Source organism: Microcaecilia unicolor, chromosome 3 (assembly GCF_901765095.1).
Source record: "Microcaecilia unicolor chromosome 3, aMicUni1.1, whole genome shotgun sequence".
Lineage (NCBI taxonomy): Eukaryota > Metazoa > Chordata > Amphibia > Gymnophiona > Siphonopidae > Microcaecilia > Microcaecilia unicolor.
This window is the reverse complement of record NC_044033.1, coordinates 308,002,247-308,007,894: the sequence shown is the minus strand read 5'-3', so window position 1 is coordinate 308,007,894 and position 5,648 is coordinate 308,002,247. Positions and strand designations below refer to the sequence as shown.

At 39.7% G+C, this 5,648-nt stretch overlaps 1 long non-coding RNA gene across 1 annotated transcript; it reads left to right on the top strand.

Annotated features, from left to right (window-relative positions):
- The first annotated feature begins 2,880 nt into the window (after window positions 1-2,880).
- On the top strand, window positions 2,881-5,173 carry LOC115466778. Its single transcript, XR_003941590.1, has 2 exons — window positions 2,881-3,358; window positions 3,423-5,173. It is a non-coding gene; the product is annotated as an uncharacterized LOC115466778 (long non-coding RNA).
- Window positions 5,174-5,648: the final 475 nt, after the last annotated feature.

Sequence of the window (5,648 nt, the reverse complement as noted above, 5' to 3'; positions counted from 1 at the left end):
GCAAAATAATGAGTTAAGCCTCACAAAAAAGTCCTTCTACTGTTGTGGCTTGTGCTTAGGTTCTGCTGTGATTTATGGCCTTGCCTTGTACCTCAGAGATGTTATTTAAGCTAGGGAGTGGTTAAGGAAACTGCCCTCTCTGGGGAAGAGTCAGAGCAGACTGCTTACTTGGTTGTCCGTCTGCTGTCACTTCCTCCTCAGGAGGCTGATGTATTAAAGGGTTTTTCCCATGAGATGGGGGGGATCCTGTAATACTATGCCTATTTCCCTTTACAGAATACTAGTACAGCTGGTGCTAGAAGTGCCTGTGTGGTTAGGCATAAGTACTTTCAGCAGCCATAGAGCTGCTGGTCATGCTAGATAATGTCTGTAACTTATAGTATTCTGTGCAGCCCCGACTCTGCCTGTATGCACACTCACCTTTATAAATACGCACTTTGAAAATATGTGAGTATTTAGAGAAAAGCACTTAGGCAGATCTTTGGCATTTAAGCAGGTATTCAGTGTGCACGTTAGCTCCTGGTTTATGGAATTACCCACCAGTGTGCCCTTGGGTAAAATGTATTTTTCTCTACACCCTCAAGTAACTGCAGAGGGAAACTGGAAGACAAAGCTCAGGATGTTAATAGCATCAGATAATCTGAGTCCAGAAGGAGCACATCCCAAGCTTTGCACTCTTAATTTCACTCCTTTAATAAACTAAGGCTGGTTGATCACAAGCTGATCGGAACTGAAAGCCACATTGCAGCAAAACATAATCAAAACATTCTTTTTAATGACTTTGATTACTTGAGGGAAGGGTTCAACATTTTTAGTGAGCTACCTGTGAATTTTACACTGGTTTTAATAGAAATGGGGAGAGGGATTGTAAGCTGGGGAAAAAAAACCTAAACAGTGGGGGGATGAGGGTTTCCTTTTAATTCAGAATGCAACATCATTATATTGCATTGTATTCCTATACAGTATTACCAGCAAGATACACAGGAAAGACATCCTACAGGCAGAAGCTCCTTCTAATGATAATGTCATATTCAGAACTGAGCCCCTTGTTGCCTTAGTAGTAGTAACTGGGTAGGTTACTAATTGGTGGTTACTAGTTTTACCACCTTTTTTTTAAAAAACTTTGGTCATGTGTTGAAAACAAAATGTAAACCTCGGAATATGTGTGTCCCCCCCCCCTATAATCAGTTTAACTTCATTAGTTTAAAAGATAATTTTGGTACAGAAAAAAAGTACATCTGAAGCTTTGAAGTCCTTCCCCCCCTCCCCCCACACACATGCTACAGGATTAAAAAGGTGACCTATCATTAGAGGGACTCTTTAGTTACTGATCAGGAACCCTTGCAACCCTTCTACAAAGCACACGGTTAGGGTATTTGCTTCCAAGTCTGTCCTGGATTCTCTAGCTGTTATCTATATGTATATGTATATATATATATTTATTTTTCTATATATATATATATATATATATATATATATATATATATATATATATATATATATAGATAGATAGATAGATAGATAGATAGATATTTGCATCCACCTGAAACCTTGGACATTTGAATATTTTGGGTACTCTGAAAACTAAACCTGTTTAGATCCAAGGTATTGTTGGTGATGCATCTTCTAGTGAACCCCAAATTCAAAATAATAATCCGAAAACCATACATTTGCTTTTAATTTAAATTTGAACCACTAAAACATATGTCCATAGCAGTGGTGTGAATCTTACACTTGTATATAAAGATAAGTTTGTCGACTTTTGCTTTGAATATCTGCAGGGCTAGCGGAATGCGGTAAGCAGGGTATGCACAGCAGGGGGCCACCAACATTCAGGGGATGCCAGAACCTGCCGTGCTTACCCTTTCCCCACCGCCAGAGCAATGCTGCCATCTCCCTCCCGTGTATTACTACCTTGCTGCCCACCCTGGTGGTGTAGTGGTCTCTGCGGCTGTGGGGGTAGGAAAGAATCCCACTCTTTCCTGCCCGCTGCTGTTACTCTGTCTCTGGTACTCTCCACTTTTCTGTGCTGTGAATGGCCCCGCCGTATTTAAAAATGGCTGCTGAGGTTTCTGGCAGCAGTCACGGCAGCCATTTTGGGAAAACACGGTGGGGGGCGCCTGCAGCACAGTAGAGAAGGGTGGAGAGCGCCAGAGATGGAGTAGTGGCAGTGGGCAGGAAAGGGTGGGATTCTTTCCTGCTCCTGCAGAGGCCACTACACCACTAGGGTGGGGCAGCAAGGTAGTACTACATGGGAGGTGGGGAGAGGGAGGGGGATGGCAGCATTACCGTGGAGGGGGCAGTCTTTGGCACAGTATAAGTCATCACAAGGACAAAATATAAGGAATTAGGGGCTTAAAGCCCTTTAGTTATGTTAAAACAAATGAGAGACCTGCATGAAAGAAAATATTTTTTATTATTTTGACATATGAAAACCATTTGACCCTGAAACATGCTCAAAACAGAATAATCCATTTGTACAAAAAAACAAAATAAGCCATTTGTACAAAAGAGATAGATGAAGATGTGATTCTATGTACCCCAATGAAAGAAGTTTAATTTTACTTCCAATCTTTATAACACCAGGCTTCCCAAGGCAGATTACAACAACAGTTAATATAATCAGTAAACAGGATATGCTCACTGAAATTTGGCCATGTAGTACTGTATTGTATAGAACAGTGTAGAAAAATGAGCATAAAATACAGCCTTTATTAGTGCTGTTTCCACCAGCTACAATAATTTTTTAAAGCAGTTTTAGTGATATACAATTTTATTTCATGATATTTATATCTACATATGGGAAGCTTTTGTTCTTCACCTTTTAAGGCACTGGGCTGAAAAAGTAGGGTGGGAGGGAGAAGAGAGAAAGGAGATGCTGGACCGTGGGAGGGGGTGTGTGCCAACTGATAGTTTGCAGGGGGGTGCCAGAGACCCAAACACCGGCCCTGAATTTCTGATGCCTTCATTTTACTGACTTTTTTGTTTGCTCTTATCTGGGGAGCTCTTTTCAGCAGACTAAATTGTACTCACTTTAACGCCCTTCTGGGAAGTAATTTAGTAAACAATTATTATTGCACTAAGTTTTGTGTGCTTAAGAAAATCACTAATTTAATTATGATGTTGGAAAAATATGTATTCTCACAAAACTTTAACTCAGCTGTAATAAACAGCCTATACTGAAAGCTTCTCATTACTCTTTCACCTTTATAATATATTTAAAGTTGTTATTTCAGTTTCCAGATTGTAGTGGTTCAAATTTAAATTAAAAGCACATGTGTGGTTTTGGGATTGATTTATTATTATTAGTAGTAGTAGTAGTATTTTGGATTTTGAGTGATTTATCTTTCCCATTGAGGTTAATCATTTAAACGATTAGTAGTAGTATTTTGGATTTTGAGTGATTTATCTTTCCCATTGAGGTTAATCATTTAAACGATTAGTTCTAGTGCACTCAGCAGAAAGAGAGGGAAAGGGATGGGGCTGTTTCATGGGGTTGGCAGTAGCCATGTGGAGATCTCCTTAGATCAGTCCTAAAGAGACTCTTGGTCAGTTCAGCTTTTGAACTTTCATCGCAGTGCATCATGGTATTTTTAGTTCCTCCTCTTTTATCTGGTATCAGTACTATACGTCCTACGATACATCAGGATGAGTGTGTCAGAAGGCCAGGACTGATAGTCGTTGCCTCCCTCCAAGAACTTTCTGACTGGCAGTGGATCCTACTTAATTCCTCCTCATGCATTAGCACTTTAGTAATTTCTTAAGGGTTGCCAACTGGCTCTGATATTTCAGGACAGATTGATCCGATCCTGCTGCACTCTTTGTTCTGAACTACACATTCAAGCAGACAGTGGTGGATTCAAACAAAGACTGAACCAGGTTGCCCAAAAAAGGAGCGCATTAGCAACTGTAAATTTCTTGTGTTCAGCCAGCTAACAATTGGTTGGTTAGCAGACTGTTAATCTATTGTAATGTTGCTATTTATTAGTGTTGGAAACAGGGTAAATATGAGTTAAAAACCTCAGTGAAGGTGCACTGTGGAAAGCTTCAGAAATTAATTTCTTATTTATTCCTGAAGTTCTTAAGTAGCTGCCCTGGGAGTAGCCGTATTGCTAAGATAAGGTCACACAGATGTGATGGGTGTAATCATAGTTGGCAATATGGCTGTTGACAGATTAGCTTAATTGTTAAAATTAGCTACTGTAAAGAATTTCAAAGCTAATATCTTAAAATGACAAAGTGAAATTGAATGCAGATGATTGTTACTCTATTTCTACATGTGCTTTTGACCTGGTACAGAGAATGGGATTGCTTTTGACTTCCCTTCTGCTGTCTCAATTATAAGAAAGTCCTGTTTTTATAAGTTAATTATTTAGACTGTTGTAGATGATCCTGTTCCTGGAGGAAGACTATTTTGAACTTCCATATGAGTGCATTGTGGTAGTTGTAGTTCATGTGAAATCATTGCTACAGGGACCAAAGTACATCAGGAGGGGGTGTCAGAAAGCCAGGATTCCTCCAGGAAGTGGGTCACCTAGCATCCCTGATGGTTTGTGGTAATTGACTATGAAAGTTTGACCTTTGTGTGTCTGTTGGGCCATTTCCTTTGGTACAATTCAAACAGTTCTTTTAAAACAACATCCCTCAGCAGTACAGTTAACGGTATAATGTTACTGAATGTTTGTATCTGTATAGGATTCCTTTGTCAATGCTTATAGTGTATACAGGGTTATTTTACAGTTTATTTTAAGCTATTCTGCTGGCCTGTTAAGGAAGAGGCTTCTAATAACAAGAAAAATCAGGAATGAATAATTGCTGCAAACTCTTAGTGAAACTCCTGTCCAAAAAATCTAACCGCTACCACTGTGTAGAAAATCATACCCATCTGTGAGTTTTGGGCCACAGTTCCTGCAGAGATAGCCTAGCCTGTCTGAGGAAGACGAAGCTGTGGTTTTTTCTCCATGACACAGAGAGAAACCAGCTCTTGGGTTTAGAATGTACACTGTTTTATTGAACATTTTACTTTAGGTAAGGGTGAAGAAGGTAAAACACTACTTGACTATACTCAGTATACATTAGCAAAATATTCACATTTGATATGGCCAAAATTGATATTTGATATGTTTTCAGATTAGATGTGAGTTGGAATCCACCTTGCTTGGCCTGGTGCCAAGAGATGTAATATCAATTTCAGAATTTAATTAAATTGGATTTTAAGATGTATTTAGAGAAATGTAAAATTCTTGGTCAATGTATCTTTGCAATCCAGCACTCTGCAGTAACCAGAACTGTTGCATATTGTAACATTTTGGCCTGCTGTGAAATAATTATGCACAAATAAATGCTGTGTCGGAGCCCATTCATTTCAAGCCAGGAATCTGCCAGCCCTGGCATTGGAGGGACCTTGAGGTGTTGCAAGGATGATCATGCCACTTTTGCTGTTGTAGTGGATGTATGGAGACAGTCCCTTAATGTTTTCTTTCTTGTCCCAGGACACAGCATAGGGTACTATCACATCAGTCTGGAGCTCCTCACTGCTGGAATGTAGTGAATTGGAGGTTGCACAGTGAAAGTAATTCCTACCCTGTTTCTTTCCTTTGTGCTTTATTTTCCCAGGTTGAGGTGGGAACCACTGTGCTAAGTAATCC